The sequence below is a fragment of the Oncorhynchus clarkii genome, chromosome 32 (assembly GCF_045791955.1).
Source record: "Oncorhynchus clarkii lewisi isolate Uvic-CL-2024 chromosome 32, UVic_Ocla_1.0, whole genome shotgun sequence".
NCBI classification, from domain to species: Eukaryota; Metazoa; Chordata; class Actinopteri; order Salmoniformes; family Salmonidae; genus Oncorhynchus; species Oncorhynchus clarkii.
Window position 1 is genome coordinate 20433098 of NC_092178.1, and position 20393 is coordinate 20453490.

At 41.3% G+C, this 20393-nt stretch overlaps 1 protein-coding gene across 9 annotated transcripts in view; it reads left to right on the top strand.

The window, feature by feature from the left end:
- The first annotated feature begins 4164 nt into the window (after positions 1–4164).
- The window catches only part of LOC139392064 (thyroid hormone receptor associated protein 3b), a 44362-nt gene continuing 28133 nt past the window's right edge, over positions 4165–20393 (top strand). For 4 of the 9 annotated variants that reach the window (XR_011629635.1, XR_011629636.1, XM_071139731.1 and 1 more), the window contains exon 1: positions 11870–12201. The gene's annotated coding sequence lies outside the window, so the exon portion shown is untranslated. The other 5 variants (XM_071139732.1, XM_071139733.1, XM_071139735.1 and 2 more) reach the window with 5 other exon arrangements.

The following is a 20393-nucleotide window of genomic DNA, read 5'->3' on the forward strand; positions in this document are numbered from 1 at the left end:
GCTGTTCCATGTCGCTGCTGGTTCTATCAGGACACAGTACAGTATCTGTCTGCTATTCCATGTCGGTGCTGGTTCTATCAGGACACAGTACAGTATCTGTCTGCTGTTCCATGTCGCTGCTGGTTCTATCAGGACACAGTACAGTATCTGTCTGCTATTCCATGTCGCTGCTGGTTCTATCAGGACACAGTACAGTATCTGTCTGCTGTTCCATGTCGCTGCTGGTTCTATCAGGACACAGTACAGTATCTGTCCGCTGTTCCATGTCGCTGCTGGTTCTATCAGGACACAGTACAGTATCTGTCTGCTGTTCCATGTCGCTGCTGGTTCTATCAGGACACAGTACAGTATCTGTCTGCTATTCCATGTCGCTGCTGGTTCTATCAAGACACAGTACAGCATCTGTCTGCTGTTCCATGTCGGTGCTGGTTCTATAAAGGCTCTATCTCCAAAAAGATGACTCCTGAGATCATTTTCTTTCAAATTCTGAACCATTGTTGGTTTGAATGGTGTCCATCAATGTTTATCTAGTATTCTTTTGAACATAACAACATGCATTTTGGTATTTAGAGTACTATACAGGTAGAGAACATTGAACAGAACATGGCTACATCAATAGCAACATGTTGACAAAAATGCAGATAGAACCTCAGTCCCAAACTCTCCAAATGTTGAAGTGGTGAATGAGAGGAGGGAGATGGAGGGAGGTTAAGAGACTCTGTCCCTTGATCTGACAGAGAGAGAGATGGATTTTGTCAGATCAAGGGACCAAGAGTGAAAAATGGAGGGATGGAAGGAGAGAGAGATGGATAGATCTGTTAAGTGCAGCATTACAGCTGCTCTCTCTGATCACAACACACTTCACTAGAAATCACTGGGGTAGGATTGCCAGCCTGTTTACCCAGAGTAGCAGCTGGTGATGCAAATCATTGAGTCAGGTTCAAACCTCCATTACAGACAATAATGACTTATTATTTTCTCAAGAGAGAAAAACACCACTGCTTCAGTGGACAATGGTAATTGTGAGTAGGTTTGTTGGTTATTAGTTTGATCAGATAAGTCATTATCTTCATCCCATATGGCACCCTATTCCCTTTATAGTGCACTACTTTTGAAGGAGTGCACTATATAGGGAATGGGCCGCCATTTGAGGCAGAGGCATAAACTCGTTATGCCAGAAGGTGGCAGCACTTGTTTACAAACATGATGCGGATCCAAGAGGATCTTTCAACAACTGTTCAGATTTCTCCAGCTGGTCTTTTATAATGGCATCCGTATTTATCTTTATCACAGATACTCCAGTGAGTAGAGGAAATATCATTAGGATCGGATTAAATCATCAAAAAGGTCTGAAGGATAGTGAAAACGTCACCTGTTTCCCAAATGCCTTGTGCACAATACAGTGATTTTACAGCATCCAAAAACAAAACGCAACTAAGATTTTTGCTGTTATTATTCCCTCAAAAATACCAAAACATGACTCATCTCTCATCATCATTCAGGCACCACCAGCGTTTCCAGACCAGGTCTGATCCACGTGATGGATCATCTGCAGCTGATGAAATCACTGAAGAAAGGAGCTTCGCTCTTATCTATCCGTCTATTTATAGGAGAGTGTTGACAGTCCAATGACATATGGGCTTCAGTCATGGTCTATGCCCAGAGGGTCTGTGTCTTTTGACCACAGCTCATAGGGCTCTGGTCAAAAGTAGTGCACTATGTAGGGAATAGGGTGCTATTTGGGACACAGACAAGGACTTGATTCATTGGGAATGTGGGACAGGATCCATTATGATGGATTGAGCCGCCTCTGCCTCCATTTGAAACGCTGAAGGTTCCCAAAGTGTCAACTGAAGAGAATTGATTTGATTCATGACATTACAGATAGTTTGTTGTGGTGTTGATTGGTTGCCAGGGTTGGAGAGTAACTGAATACATGTATTAAAAAAACACTTGATTATTACTTCTTGTATCACTTAAATTCAGAAAAGGACGTTTGCGAAAAAATACATTGACACCTTTCTTTTTTCACAATTACATTCAATTCAACATTGAAAAGCGCAATTTCAAATTTGTTCACCAGAGCGACTCTACCCACAAGTCAGAGACCACTGTGACACCAACTGCGTAAGATGGATCCGTTTTATCTTCCTCTAATGACTCTAAAAGGGGAAGTGATCCAAAAGTAACTGAAAGTAATCAGATTACGTTACTGAGTTAAGGTAATCCAAAAGTTACACTACCGATTACAATTTGACAGGTAGTAACTAACAGATTACATTTAAAAAGTCACCTACCCAACAACCCTGTTGGTTGCTGTTATAGATGTCTAATTCTCATTCTAACATATTATACAGTGAATCTTTCAGGGTTTTGGTTGCTATGGCTAAAACTATTGATCTTTGGTGGGCATTCGTTGTGTTCAAGTTGTGTTATACATCTCAGGTTTTTACTGTGGGTAAAATTTTAACTTAAAAAAAGGTCAATGAACTGTGATAGCAAATTTGACTTGATTCATTGGACATTAGACGGTCGATATAAAGGACAAAAATACACCTGCTATCTGTGCAGGGCAGGCTGTATTTGTTTAGCTGTTGCTCTGGGTTGCAACCCCATGATGATTGACCCTTGTAATGAAAGCAGACACTACAACAGGTGTGTGTTCACTATCTCTTTGCAATCAAACATAATATGCCTTGTGGTCACTCTCTTTTCAGCATCCCTGGGCAGCCCACTAACTTTTAATAGAACCCTTTATTACAACAAATTCCCCTAGGCTATGGTCATGGTGCTTATTTCATGCCCTGGCTAACATATTGAATATCCAGCTAAATAAACTGGGCCTACTGAAACAGCAGCCGTAACGGCTTTCTGGCACTGAAAGTATGCCCTCCTTATTGGTTTACTCTCTGTTGGAGTGAAAAGCTTTTTCTGTGTCTTTAGGAGACTACAATAAATTGATGTGACTTATTTGACAATAAAAAAAAACAAAGGCACTCCAGCTGAAGACAGCAATACATACTGTATATTAAAAGGTTTATTCCCATTGTTTCCCTTGTACAGTGGATTGAGGTAGACGAAGAGCCTTCCCTTCACTTATTTTCTATGTTCTCCTTGGGTGTTCTCACTGGAACCAGGTGATGTCACCAGGGTCCCAGCTGCTCATGTCACGTGTTCTGGGAAAAAGCTAGGTTATGATGTCTATAGTGTAGGCATCATAGAATTAGGAATACTAGTAATTTAGCACATTTGTAATTTAATATGATCTCTATGGTATTGTAGCTAGGTCAAGAGCTTCCTACTGCTCTATATGATAATACACAGAACCATTTCCCTTTGGTTACTGGAGCGCTAGCTCTTTGGTTACTGGAGAGCTAGCTCATTGGTTACTGGAGAGCTAGCTCTTTGGTTACTGGAGAGCTAGCTCTTTGGTTACTGGAGAGCTAGCTCTTTGGTTACTGGAGAGCTAGCTCTTTGGTTACTGGACTATTTGCATAACCGTCTGTACATTGTGATGTGGTATCACACCTTTGACAATGGATAGTTTGAATCTTCTACAATTATGCAAATGTTTCGACCATGTATGCTACAGTATCTCTAGTGACTGATGTGTTAGTCTTTCTACCGTTTTGAAAAATGACGGACAGGTATTTGAAACCTGTGTGTCAGGGCCCTTTCCTCTCTGGTCCCACGTTGGCCACAGTGGTATGGACGGCGGGTTGCATTTTAAAATGTCCGTCATCTGGAAAGGGAGAGGCAGGTCTTCTGCTTAACTTTACCTTGGGTCTTACCAAAACACTACTTTACCAAAACACTACAGGACACATTTTCCACAACACTGTGTTGTCCTTTCCCACAGACTAAACAACACCGAGTCTACTGAAATGAACTAGCATCTAGGGAGGCCATCCTTTAGACATGAATAACATTGAACTTTTGACCCTTGCCTCTGTCTCGGTCCTCATAAAATCTACCATTTCATTGTTTTTAAAGTCAACTCCACCTGCTGAACACATGCTTTCCTAGAGGCTGAAGACATACCATATACAAACACATAATCCCACATAACTACAGACAATGCTGCACTAAATAAAACTAACAACGTGTGCAGTATACAGATTGTTTACCGTTTAAGTTTTTATCAAGCACATGCCAGATAAGAACCAGGGTTTGTATTCCTCCCCCGTGGTTCATTGGGCTTCCTGCTCTTATTTTTTACTTTCTCTTTTTCACGCTGCCAGACTCGAGGTGAGTTCTCTTTTTACGTTTGGATTTCTTACTTTTACATGCTAACCTAGCCCTTGTTTTTAGACAGATCTTGTGTGATGGTAGGTATGCAGGTCTGAAACTAATTATTTAAAAGTTTTTGAAATAATTTGAGAGTAGATCAGCCATTATAATGAGTTAAATGGACATACAATAACCCCACAGGGCATAGACGTCAATTCAACGTCTATTCCACATTTGTTCAAGGTAATTTCATTGAAATGACGTGGAAACAACGTTGATTCAACCAAAAAAAGACTGTATAAAGTAATACAATGCTATTTTTTGGTGAAAATTATATTTTATACTAATACAATTGCTTTGTTTAACAAATAAAAAAACAAATCTAAAAAAAGAAAGTCAAAATAATTGGCACTCCTGTTTTCAATACTCCTACACTTCTTTCAAAGATGTTTTATGAGATTGCAGAACACATTGGGAGGGATCTTAGACCATTTCTATATACAGAATGCAAAACACACATTTATTGAGGTTCAAGTCTGGAGACTGAGAAGACATTTGCAAAATGCTGATGTTGTGGTCAATTAACCATTTCTTTGTGGATTTTGATGTGTGCTCGGGGTTATTGTCTTGGTAGAAAATCCACTTGCGGCCAAGTTTCAGCCTCCTAGCAGAGGCAACCAGGTTTTTGGCTAAAATGTCCTGGTACCTGGTAGAGTTTGATGCAGTTGACCTTAACAAGGGCCTCAAGACCAGTGGAAGCATAACAGCCCCATAACATCAAGGATCCACCACCTTATTTTACAGTAGGTATGATGTACTTTTCTGCATATGCATATTTCTTTCAAGGCCAAACCCACCACTGGGTGTGCGTGGCCAAAGAACTGTATTTTCATGTCATCCAACAATTGTAAATGCCTGGAGTTTGCTAAAACAGCATTGGCACTTGGATTGGAACCGGTGCTACGATCAGATGACACACAAATCGAGCCCTTTGATCACGCACACCAGTGGTGGGTTTGGCGTCGAAAGAAAGATGCAAGGAGAGGGTGCCGGAGTATTGAAAACAGGGGTGCCGATAATTATGTTTTACTACTTAGAACAATATAATTGTTTTGAATATAATACCCGACTGTACATCTATATAATCCGTCATGACCCTATGTAAAAAAATATTTAAAAAAACTCTTGTAAACAGAGTTAAGTGACCAACACAGAGGAGAGGCAATTATGTCGACCAACAAAATAATAACAGGAAGGGTTTGAAGCTGTTGAGGCATTTTTATTAAGCTGTTGAGGCATTTTTATTAAGCTGTTGAGGGGTTTGAAGCTGTTGACATGGTGCACAGTTGACCCCAGTTAAAGCTAAGGGGGACAGGAAGAGATGGAGAGACCTTGTGGAGGCCTTACACGCCACTCTGTGCAATGAGGCCCAAGTAAAGGGGACATAGCATCCCATTGCATACTCAGCAGAATTACCCTCAAACTTGACGGTGTGTTTCTGCACAACTAGAGCCACATAGGGAATAGGGTGCCATTTGGGACTCAGCCTACATAGTCCTATGGGCCCTGGTAAAAAGTAGTGCACTATATAGGGAATAGAGTGCCATTTGGTAACCATCCTACTGTGGACAGCTCTCAGCCAGAAGCAGGAAATAGGTCACAGCACAAAATCGTTTGCATCACCACTGTAGCAGCAGCCATCTTATTCCCACAGAATATGTACCTCCAGTCTCCTGTGAAAGTGAAGTGCAATGATCAAAGCTTTAAATAGAAACAGGTACTGACAAAAGACGTTGTCTTCCACTTCAGTGTTTGGTTGAGTTTATGGTGGCCAGCCAGTCACTCACTACATCACACTCCAGATTTAAACTGGCATTCCTACAATGGGAATGCAGTAAACTGGGAATCACACAGATAAAAACCACAAAACACATTTGATAAAAACTCGAATGAATTGCAGCATGACCTTGTGTTTGTTCTGTTGGTTTAGAGCCCTGTCGTGGACAGACTACCTATCTCACCAAATGATGCAACATTCGTTGTTTGTTTTCCTTCTTTTTGAGTTGACTTACTTCATTGTCCTTTGGGCCTAGTGTTGACATGTGCTATTGGTTTAGCCTTTTTTGTGGGATGAAGACATCAAGTGTACTAATCCCGTAACCTGGAAAGCCTATGACTAGATGACTCAAGTACTGGCATAAAAACTTTCCCCATTTAGTTTATGCTTGCAGTTACATGGTGTGCAACAATTTCATGAACATAAAGGAGCACATTTTCTGAAGGATTGTGCATGTAAAGCAGAGCACCAAGATTGTTTCACATAGGCCAAGGCTTTAGTTGACTGGTTGTAGGTCTAGAGTCATAAAAACGCTCAGAATATCAAGACGTTAGATATATGAAACTTCAGGAGCTAGTAAATGAGTTGTCAAAGGGATGATACGGCAGACATGTCCTAAGGTTTACAACAATCCTTGCCATATCTTCATCTTATAGGTTAGTGTTACCTTTACAGGGTCAAAACCTTTGAGGCAACAATTTTCATTGTCACCCACCTTTTGCCGGTTTAGTCCCTTCCCTCATGGAATGTAAAGCCAAAGTGAGACCATAAACAGTCTATAATAGTGATTGACAGGTCTAGGAGGCATGTGGCATTACACAATGTGTCGACAGGACATTGGGCATGGGCTAAATTGAATCTAGGCACCACCAGGTCTAGGGACACCTGCATTCCAAAAGCACCTGGAAGAAAGGGAAGGAAGGGAGAGAAAAAAAAGTGTTTGTCACTATCTCTGCAGCCTCTAAGGTCAAAAGGAGGTGAATTTACTACCACAGATGTAAGATGTGCTTGGAAAAATGATAAAGGATGCATCTTGGAGCTGGTAGTGGTTAGTTATATGTTATACAGTAGACTATATTATATATGCAGTAGAAGAGAGATAGTTTTAGAAACTATCTGGATAGGCAGTTCCTCTGTCCTTGAGATGGTTTTAGAGAACAGCCGGGTTTGTTTCCTTTCCACAACCATTATGATGATACCCTGTATGTATGTGGTGCACAGTTAGCCTATTTAAAGACTATCAAGTATGGGACATGTCAACGCAGCATGATAAGAACACAGTGAATAGAAAGGGAGTCACTGTCGCTGCACGGAGTTGAAGCCGAGCGCATTTTTTCCTGCTCAAGTCTCTCAGGGCATGACATATCTCACTATTTAGTTTCCAGACTAATGACGTGTGTTCAATTTATGCTTTAGAGCAAACACACCTGATCTCATCAGGTTCTCTTTCAGGAGCCTGCAGCCAGGCACTGTTCAAACCCCAACTGCATGGTAGCAGTGATATAGTCAACACGACTTCTCAGCTGGGAGCAAAGATGCTGGTTTATGAGACCATCAAAACAAAGGCATCATCTGCCAACAAGCTGCATGCTACCATCTTTCTGCCCTGTTAAATGGAAGGTAATAGAAATACAGAACTGCTGCTGGGGTCTACACATGGCACAGAATAAAAAGGGGACGACAGAGGCGCATTACTACACAAATCAGCTCATTTTTACAAGAGCACAAAAATACAATTGCATTATTAATGTTCATGCAGTAATTCTTGCTGGATTAATATGATTCTTATTCATTTGGATTTTAATGTGGATTTCCTCCCGAGTGCAAAAATAATCCCTTTATCTGCCTTCTTCTGAATGGAAAAGTGCTGTTTTCTTCCATAACACATCTGCGGTTTTACTGAATTGGCTGGCTAGGCCTTGGCTTTGGATAAAGTTTGGCAGTGTTTTCCATTGAATACAAAGATTTTTATTTTAAACACTTCAGGGGGGAATAACATGTCCAACAGTGAAATGACTCCAGATTCCCACAATGCCCTCTCTCTGTGAATGGACAATGATTATAAAAATATGGGTCACACTTTATTCGGATAGTCCCATATAGAGGATGTACAGATGGTCATACTATCAACAAACTGTCTGTTGATGAGCAAATACTTGCTACGGGTAGGTTTAGAATAAGGGGTGGGGTGAGGTTAAGGTTAAGGTTAGGCTAAGGGTTAAGTTTAGGGTAGGGCTAGGGTAGAGGATAGTTAGTTGAAATGTTGTTGACGGTTATTGAACATCTACTAGGGACTATCCAAATAAAGTGTTACCAAAATCTGTTACACATTTACTACTGGCTAATACAGTCCTCTACAGATGACTAATCTCACACACACACACACACACACACACACACACACACACACACACACACACACACACACACACACACACACACACACACACACACACACACACACACACACACACACACACACACACACACACAGCCATGTAAACCCATTCCTGGGATACAGTATTCTATGGTCATTTCTATGTAAAAAAGGACCCATGAGCACCAACATGGGAAGTTTATAGGTACATATCAAATTGTGTCAAATGAAAGCGAAGAGTCTATATTTTGGGGAAATGAAGGCATAGATACGTTTACAAAAATGTTTTACATCGTAACCATTAAGAATAAGCAAAGGCTTTGATTTATTGTCACGCAGACGCAAGAGAGGTCTTAAAAACATCTACTACAAAGTCTTAAAATGTATTTGAAATATATTAAAACACAATTACATTGAAGTTAAGGCCCTTGCCAACTAATATCAACATTTATATTTAGTTTTGCAGAAATGATTTGCCTTCTATAAGTTTAAGAAATATTGTCTAGGGTCTTGTCATTCTGTGACCATAACCCCCATATCTTTAAGATATTTTCACATTTCTCTCCCTCTGTTATCAAATCAGAGTGACCCGAAAAATCTGTAACAGAATAGCTGCAATTGAATTGGTCACAATGGGAAATCATAGTAGTCACAAACTAGTTGCAGTAGAGCACAGTACAGAGCTGTAAAATACAGTACAGCACAGTAGAGTATAGTGTAGTACAGTACCGTAGAGCACACGAGTAGAGTACAGTATAATGTAATATGCTCTACTTTACTGGACAGTAGTCTACTGTACTATACTGTCATGTCCAAACATATGACTGGAACAGATTTAGTCAGGTCTAGACCAAACAAATTTGGTCTTGTTTGGGGGAGGAGCTTGTTAGCCAGTGTGTAGAATAAGACCCAAACATGCAATGGAAGATATGAAATGTTTCTACCTTTGTGTACATATTTCAGGATACATCACCATGAAGAGAATTACATAAATAAATGATGCATTTACAGTATGTTTAGTACAGATCATGGACCAATAATGTAATTATGTTATCATCATCCGAGTGTTGATCCACTTCACTTACTGTAGCTCAATAAACAAGAGATTTTTTCAAACTCAAGGTATCATATCATAGCTGACACCACAGGAGGCTGCTGAGGGGAGGACAGCTCATAATAATGGCCGGAACAGAGCGAATGGAATGGCATTAAACATATGGAAACCATGTGTCTGATGCATTTGATAGCATTCCACTCCAGCCATTACCACGAGCCAGTCCTCCCCAATTAAAAATGGCACTGGGTGCTCTGCCTCAAAAAAAATAAAAAGATTTTACTATTCAATTACAACATCAACATAGGCCCCCAAACAGATGGCCTTCATCTCCTCCTCACACACAAATTGGGTTGAGGGGTACTATGACACCCTAACTAAAATAGAGTGTTGCTTTGTGCAAGTTATTTACAGTTATGAACTAGACACAAATCAGATTAAGCTTCCTGTTGGCCTCATTGAGGGGCACCTACTGGGCTCAGACGTCAGTTCAATGTCTATTTTTTTAATTTACATTCGGTTGAGCCGTGCGAATTCAACAAAACATTTCACCACCATATCCGCCGATGTTGCACTTCCGCATCTTGCAGTGAAAGGTGACAGCTAGAGCGGTGTTTGTCAGACCATGAGATATCCCAACAATCGGTCTTCTCGTGTCTTTATCGTCCAAACGGGTTGGCCTACAAACTATTATGACCCCTCTATGAAAAGGTGAGACTCTCACTAATATTTCAGTCTCCGGTTGGCTCTACGACCCCCACAAACGTCTTGGGACTGTATGATGTCGGTACAGCCGATCTGCCAACTTCTGAGACTTTTAAACAGGTACATGTCGGTTGTTTTGCTCTAGGACGCCCACAGGCCTCACAAGACTCTTCTGAAGGCCCCCCAGTACCCATTTTTTTTTTTTAAATGAATGGAAGTATCTCTTATAGTCTTATATCTCCCTCTCTAACTTTAAGCATCAGCTGTCAGAGCAGCTTACAGATCACTGTACCTGTACACAGCCAATCTGTAAATAGCGCACCCAACTACCTCATCCCCATATTATTACTTACCCTCTTGCACCTCAGTATCTCTACTTGCACATCATCATTTGCACATCTATCACTCCAGTGTTAATCGCTAAATTTTAATTATTTCTCCTCTATGGCCTATTTATTGCCTTACCTCCCTACTCTTCTACATTTGCACACACTGTGTTATTGACTGTACGTTTGTTTGTAACTGTTGTTGTCGCTTTTTTTAATATATATATTTTGAACCTTTATTTAACTAGGCAAGTCAGTTAAAGAACAAATTCTTATTTTCAATGACGGCCTAGGAACAGTGGGTTAGCTGCCTACATGGTTAAATAAAAATAAATACATGGAAACTGTTTAGTACCAAAAATAATGGGTTAAATGCATGTAAAAAAATAATAATAATACAAATCTTTATATCTCTCAGGTACAGTACCAGTCAAAAGTGTGCACACCTACACATTCAACAGTTTCTTTATTTTTTACAATTTTCTGTATTGTAGAATAGTAAAGACTATCAAAATTATGAAATAACACATACAGAATCATGTAATAACCACAAAGTGTTAAACAAATCTAAATATATTGTATATAGTAGCCACCCTATAGCGTCGCACACTCTTTGTATTATCATCCAGCTTCATGAGGTAGTCACCTGGAATGCATTTTAACAGGTGTGCCTTTAAAAGTTCATTTGTGGAATTTCTTTCCTTTTTAATTTGTTTGAGCCAATCAGTTGTGTTTTGACAACGTAGAGGTGGTTTACAGAAGATTGCCCTATTTCAATTAAGTCGCACTTTCCTTTTCATTAGGGACAGATAGTTTGGACAGGTAGCCAACTGCTTGTAAAATGTACGGAACATTTTAGAGTATGATGAAGCAAAAGGGGGTGAGCGCATGTTCATTGAGGTCAATACTGGTAGAGGAAACAGTGCATCCTGTAATCTATTTCGAGCCCAAGAAAATACGTCTCATCAGGAAAGCACAATACATTGCAAGTTCAGGTAATATTTTACAGTAGTAGCCTACAGTAGCTACTGGATGACTGATTGGCAGCATGATTTGAATAATCCAAATAATAATCAAATGAGATGGGGGACCAGCCTTAATTAAAGATTTGACAGGGAAATCTAGGAAGGAAATTTGACCTCAGTCAAAGAGGAAGAGGCATAGCAAGATGTTTCACTCTCGCCAAAATGTCTAAAATAAGCATAATTTGTTCCTATGGGCTTATTTTGGAGCTAATCACCTGCCTTCCTGCCTTTGGGACAACGACGCCATTGTTGGGGCGGAGATATGAGCATCTCGTCATTATATTCCGATCTCTGCCTCACTAGCCTACTGCTGCTGCGTACTGTACCTTACGACTCACACTGGTGAGGGGACCAAATGGCTCAATACATTTGGTAGCTAGCGTACGATACATTAGCTACGATATCAGAAATATGTATGTATTTAGCAGAAAATTACATTTATGACTTCGGGTAGTTAAGTTAAATACCGACCGTGCAACTGCGTCCTCTTTGTCAGGGGTAGAGTTAACGTTATTCCGTTGCTTTGTCGGAAAGCAGCAGGAGCGTATTGGTCTGGTTTGGCTAGCAACACAATTTAGCTAACTGTTAACATTTTATTTGTATTAACAAACAAGCTAGCTAATTTAGCCGTGTGAAACCAGTCTGAGGTAAGTGAAAAGGCATGTTGTTTTATAAACCAGTTATTTTACCTGTTGACGTCTGCCAGTGAAGCTAGTTAGCTAGCTAACGTTAGCTACCCACCCCCTAGCCGATTACACTCAACTCCAGTTTAGTCGGCTACTTACCCTCTGCTCTCCAGCCAGGTAACTAGTCACTTTAATACTAAAATAGTGTAGTTAGCTAGTTAACCAACTAAAGTGTAACCCAGTTTACTGTAAAAATTGACTAGTTAGGTAGTTAGAAAACGCCATTCTAGCTAGCTACCTGATTTTATATAGTTAATCTTGTTCATTATTAGCCTTGATTTGAGCTAACTAACTAGCCACAATGTATATGTACACTGACTGTTCATGTCCATTACTCCACTACTAGCTAGAGCAGCTGTTTGCCTCTAAACATAGCTATGTTTGCCAAGCACATTAGGATAATTAAACAGCTAAATGAGTGCAAAAACAGATGTATTCACCAACTGTTAATGACCTAACTAACGGGCATCAAACAGTTGCTGTCATCTGTTTTTGGGGGGGTTGTATAATGTAGCTTCATGTGAATTCAACAATAGCCTACAGTATTGTAGCCAGAATTTTAAATAATACTCCACCAGCATTAATCATGTGAGTAGAAATACATCCTTGAAATATAAGCTTATATCTTTTGATTGACCAAAGCAGACCGATCCCATGTCAATCTGGCAACATTTCAGGGACTAGAATGCTCCCAATCAATGTCAATATTTAAATGAGATTGCTCTAGATTAGACGACTCCGCGGTTGTCACTAGCCAGTGAAAATTGCTATATCAAAAATTACTGAAGGGATAATCCATCCCAAAACACAAATTATTGAGTGATAAATAACACTAACGTAAAAATAATTTGGACAAATGTTTCATTTTGTCGTTAAATTCCTTAAGGAAATCTGTTGCAGCTCAAATCTACTACAAAACCCACAATGCAATTCTCTCTCGCTGGGCTAGGTAGCTAGAAAACATAGCTACACACAATAGTAGCAGAGTCAATATAAGCATGTGAAGTAACTAGCTAGCTGTACAATCGCCTAAACAAACAGCACTATCAATTTAGAAGTCTTACTCACTGAGTTCAACTTCCAGTTCGTTTCTGCCACTGAGCTATAAACGGCGTCTCTACCCAGAGCGAGAGCTATCCCACAGAGATGTTTTTGAGGAGATGGGGTACACCATTAGAATCGTATTAACGCCCATTGTGAACATTGCCCATAAATCGTCCATGGGCCGCACGGTGCATTCTGTGACAATGAGCTCTCATTCAAGGAGTGAATGGGAGTCAATTGAGCCCTAGCTCAAAAACCAAACATTAGCATGAATTTCGAGAAACAAGTACAACGTTGCAAACCATTTCCAAGGTGTGAAATAATTAACTTGTTCGCTGTAATATCATATAGCTTTGGAATCATGACATTACGTACTTTTGAGGAAAATAGGCAACTTTATTTACTCTAAATTTGAGAAGGGATTGCGTGACGATTAGTTTAGCAACCGTGTGATTTAGCATGACGACGTGAATGTGATGGTTGGATGGGGCGTTTCTTCATTCCTTTATTTAATATCTCTGTTTCACAGACACAGGGCGCATTGCGACATGGTACTTGAAGGAGAAAAAGAGTTGAATCATTTTGGACACTGTTTAGATAAACCACATCTAAGTGAAATATTTCATTTTTCATGACGATATAAACGGATGGATGTGTTCTAGACAATTATGCTCACACCATCTTTTGGCTGCTTTGGCGATCTGGAGTGCATTTCATTGTTTTAAAAGCGTTATGAAATATGATAGTGTTATTTCCAGTGACGCGTTAGGTTGGGATTAGTCATAATTATGATTTTGTGGTGACTAGTGAGGACCCGACTCTGCATTCAATACTCAGTAACAAGAAACCGAGGCTTACAACTCTTAATATCATTATTTACCGAATATGTTCAACCACAGGGCTTAGGCTGTGTAGGCTATGTCATAATTTAAAGCTTCAACGTGTAACTTTTTTTTGGCGACCTGACCAAATTCAGATAGAAATGGGATTGTAGATATGTAATTCTCATTGAAAGCAAGTCTAAGAAGGGGTAGATCTGTTCTGTGCTCCATTTCAATGCTTCCAGTTAAGTTTAGTTTTTACTTTCCGTTTTGTACACCAGCTTTAAACAGCTGAAAAATACAAAATGTGATTATTGAAAGTATATTTCACAGCTGTTTAGATGGTACGATGATTCTCTACACTAGCTTGTTTTGTCACATACACAGCATTTGTATTTATTTATTTCACCTTTATTTAACAAGGTAGGCTAGTTAAGAACAAGTTCTCATTTGCAACTGCGACCTGGCCAAGATAAAGCATAGCAGTGTGAACAGACAACAACACAGAGTTACACATGGAATAAACAATGAACAAGTCAATAACATAGTAGAACAAAAATAATTATATATGTTGTGTGCAAAAGGCATGAGGAGGTAGGCAATAAATAGGCCATAGGAGTGAATAATTACAATTTAGCAGATTAACACTGGAGTGATAAATGATCAGATGAACATGTGCAGGTAGAGATACTGGTGTGCAAAAGAGCAGAAAAGTAAATCAAATAAAAACAGTATGGGGATGAGGTAGGTAAATTGTGTGGGCTATATAGCGATGGACTATATACAGCTGCAGCGATCGGTTAGCTGCTCAGATAGCAGATGTTTAAAGTTGGTGAGGGAGATAAGTCTCCAACTTCAAAGATTTTTGCAATTCGTTCCAGTCACAGGCAGCAGAGAACTGGAAGGAAAGGCGGCCAAATGAGGTTTTGGCTTTAGGGATGATCAGTGAGATACACCTGCTGGAGCGCGTGCTACGGGTGGGTGTTGCCATCGTGACCAGTGAACTGAGAGAAGGCGGAGCTTTACCTAGCATGGACTTGTAGATGACCTGGAGCCAGTGGGTCTGGCGACGAACATGTAGTGAGGGCCAGCCGAGCATACAGGTCGCAGTGGTGGGTGGTATAAGGTGCTTAAGTAACAAAACGGATGGCACTGTGATAAACTGCATCCAGTTTGCTGAGTAGAGTATTGGAAGCTATTTTGTAGATGACATCGCCGAAGTCGAGGATCGGTAGGATAATCAGTTTTACTAGGGTAAGTTTGGCGGCGTGAGTGAAGGAGGCTTTGTTGCAAAATAGAAAGCCGACTCTAGATTTGATTTTGGATTGGAGATGTTTGATATGAGTCTGGAAGGAGAGTTTGCAGTCTAACCAGACACCTAGGTACGTATAGATGTCCACATATTCTAGGTCGGAACCATCCAGGGTGGTGATGCTAGTCGGGCGTGCGGGTGCAGGCAGCGAACGGTTGAAAAGCATGCATTTGGTTTTACTAGCGTTTTAAGAGCAGTTGGAGGCCACGGAAGGAGTGTTGTATGGCATTGAAGCTCGTTTGGTGGTTAGATAGCACAGTGTCCAAGGAAGGGCCAGAAGTATACAGAATGGTGTCGTCTGCGTAGAGGTGGATCAGGGAATCGGCCGCAGCAAGAGCAACATCATTGATGTATACAGAGAAAAGAGTCGGCCTGAGAATTGAACCCTGTGGTACCCCCATAGAGACTGCCAGAGGACCGGACAACATGCCCTCCGATTTGACACACTGAACTCTGTCTGCAAAGTAGTTGTTGAACCAGGCAAGGCAGTCGTTAGAAAAACCGAGGCTACTGAGTCTGCCGATAAGAATATGGTGATTGACCGAGTCGAAAGCCTTGGCCAGGTTGATGAAGACGGCTGCACAGTACTGTCTTTTATCGATGGCGGTTATGATATCGTTTAGTTCCTTGAGCGTGGCTGAGGTGCACCCGTGACTAGCTCGGAATCCGGATTGCACAGCGGAGAAGGTACGGTGGGATTCGAGATGGTCAGTGATCTGTTTGTTGACTTGGCTTTCGAAGACCGTAGATAGGCAGGGCAGGATGGATATAGGTCTGTAACAGTTTGGGTCCAGGGTGTCTTCCCCCTTTGAAGATGGGGATGACAGCGACAGCTTTCCAATCCTTGGGGATCTCAGATGATACGAAGGAGAGGTTGAACAGGCTGGTAATAGGGGTTGCGACAATGGCGGTGGACAGTTTCAGAAATAAAGGGTCCAGATTGTAAAGCCCAGCTGATTTGTATGGGTCCAGGTTTTGCAGCTCTTTCAGAACATCTGCTATCTGGATTTGGGTAAAGGAGAAGCTGGGGAGGCGTGGGTGAGTAGCTGCGGGGGGGGGTTAGAGCTACAGGATGCAAATTTCTGCTTGAAAAAGCTGGCCTTTGCTTTCCTGACTGACTGCGTGTATTGGTTCCTGATTTCCCTGAACAGTTGCATACCGCGGGGACTATTCGATGCTATTGCAGTCCGCCACAGGATGTTTTTGTGCTGGTCGAGGGCAGTCAGGTCTGGAGTGAACCAAGGGCTATATCTGTTCTTAGTTCTGCATTTTTTGAACGGAGCATGCTCGTCTAAGATAGTGATGAAGTTACATTTAAAGAATGACCAGGCATCCTCAACTGACGGGATGAGGTCAAGATCCTTCCAAGATACCCGGGCCAGGTCGATTAGAAAGGCCTTCTCGCAGAAGTGTTTTAGGGAGCGTTTGACAGTAATGAGGGGTGGCCGTTTGACCGCGGACCCGTAGCGGATACAGGCAATGAGGCAGTGATCGCTGAGATCCTGATTGAAGACAGCAGAGGTGTATTTGGAGGGCAAGTTGGTCAGGATAATGTCAATTAGGGTGCCCATGTTTACGGATTTAGGGTTGTACCTGGTGGGTTCCTTGATGATTTGTGTGAGATTGAGGGCATCTAGCTTCAATTGTAGGACTTCCGGGGTGTTAAGCATATCCCAGTTTAGGTCACCTAACAGAACAAACTCTGAAGCTAGATGGGGGGGCGATCAATTCACAGATGGTCTCCAGGGCACAGCTGGGAGCTGAGGGGGGTCGGTAGCAGGCGGCAACAGTGAGACTTTCTGGAGAGATTCATTTTTAAAATTAGAAGTTCTAACTGTTTGGGCATAGACCTGGAAAGTATGACAGAACTTTGCAGGCTATCTCTGCAGTAGATTGCAACTCATCCCCCTTTGGCAGTGCTATCTTGACGGAAAGTGTTCTAGTTGGGTATGGAAATCTCAGAATTTTTGGTGGCCTTCCTAAGCCAGGATTCAGACACGGCAAGGACTTTTTCGATCACAGAAGTCAACAAATGAGGGTGTCTGGGGACATGCAGGGCCTGGGTTTACCTCCACATCACCCGAGGAACAGAGGAGGAGTAGGATGAGGGTGCGGCTAAAGGCTATCAAAACTGGTCGCCTAGAGCGTTGGGGACAAGGAATAAAAGGAGCAGATTTATGGGCATGGTAGAATATACAGTGGGGCAAAAAAGTATTTAGTCAGCCACCAATTGTGCAAGTTCCCCCACTTAAAAAGATGAGGCCTGTACATTTCATCATAGGTACACTTCAACTATGACAGACAAAATGAGGAAAAAAAATCCAGAAAATCACATTGTATGATTTGTAATGAATTTATTTGCAAATTATGGTGGAAAATAAGTATTTGGTCACCTACAAACAAGCAAGATCTCTGGCTCTCACAGACCTGTAACTTCTTCTTTAAGAGGCTCCTCTGTCCTCCACTCGTTACCTGTATTAATGGGCTCTGTTTGAACTTGTTATCAGTATAAAAGACACCTGTCCACAACCTCAAACAGTCACACTCCAAACTCCACTATGGCCAAGACCAAAGAGCTGTCAAAGGACACCAGAAACAAAATTGTAGACCTGCACCAGGCTGGGAAGTGAATCTGCAATAGGTAAGCAGCTTGGTTTGAAGAAATCAACTGTGGGAGCAATTATTAGGAAATGGAAGACATACAAGACCACTGATAATCTCCCTTGATCTGGGGCTCCACGCAAGATCTCACCCCGTGGGGTCAAAATGATCACAAGAACGGTGAGCAAAAATCCCAGAACCACACGGGGGGACCTAGTGAATGACCTGCAGAGAGCTGGGACCAAAGTAACAAAGCCTACCATCAGCAAGGGCATTGAAGATGAAACGTGGCTGGGTCTTTCAGCATGACAATGATCCCAAACACACCGCCCGGGCAACGAACGAGTGGCTTCGTAAGAAGCATTTCAAGGTCCTGGAGTGGCCTAGCCAGTCTCCAGATCTCAACCCCATAGAAAATCGTTGGAGGGAGTTGAAAGTCCGTGTTGCCCAGCAACAGCCCCAAAACATCACTGCTCTAGAGGAGATCTGTATGGAGGAATGGGCCAAAATACCAGCAACAGTGTGTGAAAACCTTGTGAAGACTTACAGAAAACGTCATTGCCAACAAAGGGTATATATCAAAGTATTGAGAAACGTTTGTTATTGACCAAATACTTATTTTCCACCATAATTTGCAAATAAATTCATTACAAATCCTACAATGTGATTTTCTGGATTTTTTTCTGCTCATTTTGTCATTGTTGAAGTGTACCTATGATGAAATGTACAGGCCTCATCTTTTTAAGTGGGGGAACTTGCACAATTGGTGGCTGACTAAATACTTTTTTGCCCCACTGTATTCAGGGCATAATGTGCAGACGGGTATGGTGGGTACAGCGGAGGTAAGCCCAGGCACTGGGTGACGTCCAGAGATACAACCTCTCTTATCATGCTGGTTATAATGGGTGAGATCAAATTAGTTGAACTATTAGAATTTTAGCAACCAGGAAATGTCAGTGATTTATGCATATGGTACCTTTTGGCTTTGTATGCCCTATCTTTGTATATACACTACTGTTCAAAAGTTTTGGGTCACATAGAAATGTAGAATACATTAAATGAGTTGCAAAATGAATAGGAAATATAGTCAAGATGTTGACAAGGTTATAAATAATGATTTTTAATTTAAATAATAATTGTGTCCTTCAAACTTTGCTTTCTCAACGAATCCTCCATTTGCAACAATTACAGTTTTGCAGACCTTTGGCATTCTAGTTGTCAATTTGTTTAGGTAATCTGAAGAGATTTCACCCCATGCTTCCTGAAGCATCTCCCACAAATTGGATTGGCTTGATGGACACTTCTTACGTACCGTACCATACGGTCAAGCTGCTCTTACAACAGCTCAATAGGGTTGAGATCCGATGACTGTGCTGGCCACTCCATTATAGACAGAATACCAGCTGACTGCTTCTTCCCTAAATAGTTATTGTATAGTTTGAAGCTGTCCTTTGGGTCATTGTCCTGTTGTAGGGGGAAATTGGCTCCAATTAAGCGGCGTCCACAGGGTATGGTATGGCGTTGCAACATGGTGATAGCCTTCCTTCTTCAAGATCCCTTTAACCCTGTACTAATCTCCCACTTTACCACCACCAAAGCAGCCCCAGACCATTGCCTCCACCATGCTTGACAGATGGCGTCAAGCACTCCTCCAGCATCTTTTCATTTTTTCTGCGTCTCACAAATGTTCTTTGTGATCCGAACACCTCTGCCCATAACACTTTTTTCCAATCTTCCAGCTACAATAGTCATTTACAATATTAACAATGTCTACACTGTATTTCTGATCAATTTGAAGTTATTTTAATGGACAAAAAAAATTGTTTTTCTTTCAAAAACAAGGACGTTTCTTACACAGAACCCAAACCGGCTGCGTGCGCCATCGTGCATAAATTAGTTTTGTCCCCCCACACCAAACGCGATCACGACACGCAGGTTAAAATATCAGAACAAACTGAACCAATTACATTCATTTGGGCACAGGTCGAAAAGCATTAAACATTTATGGCAATTTAGCTAGCTTGCACTTGGTAGCTAATGTGTCCTATTTAGCTAGCTTGCTGTTGCTAGCTAATTTGTCCTGGGATATAAACATTGAGTTGTTATTTTACCTGAAATGCACAAGGTCCTCTACTCCGACAATTAATCCACACATAAAACAATCAACTGACTCGTTTCTAGTCATCTCTCCTCCTTCCAGGCTTTCTCTTCCCTCAACTTTTATATTGCGATTGGCAACTTTCATAAAATATGGTGCATTACCTCCACTGACCTCGTTTGTCTTTCAGTCACCCATGTGGGTATAACCAATGAGGAGATGGCACGTGGGTACCTGCTAGAGGTCGACCGAATAATCGGAATGGCTGATTTAATTA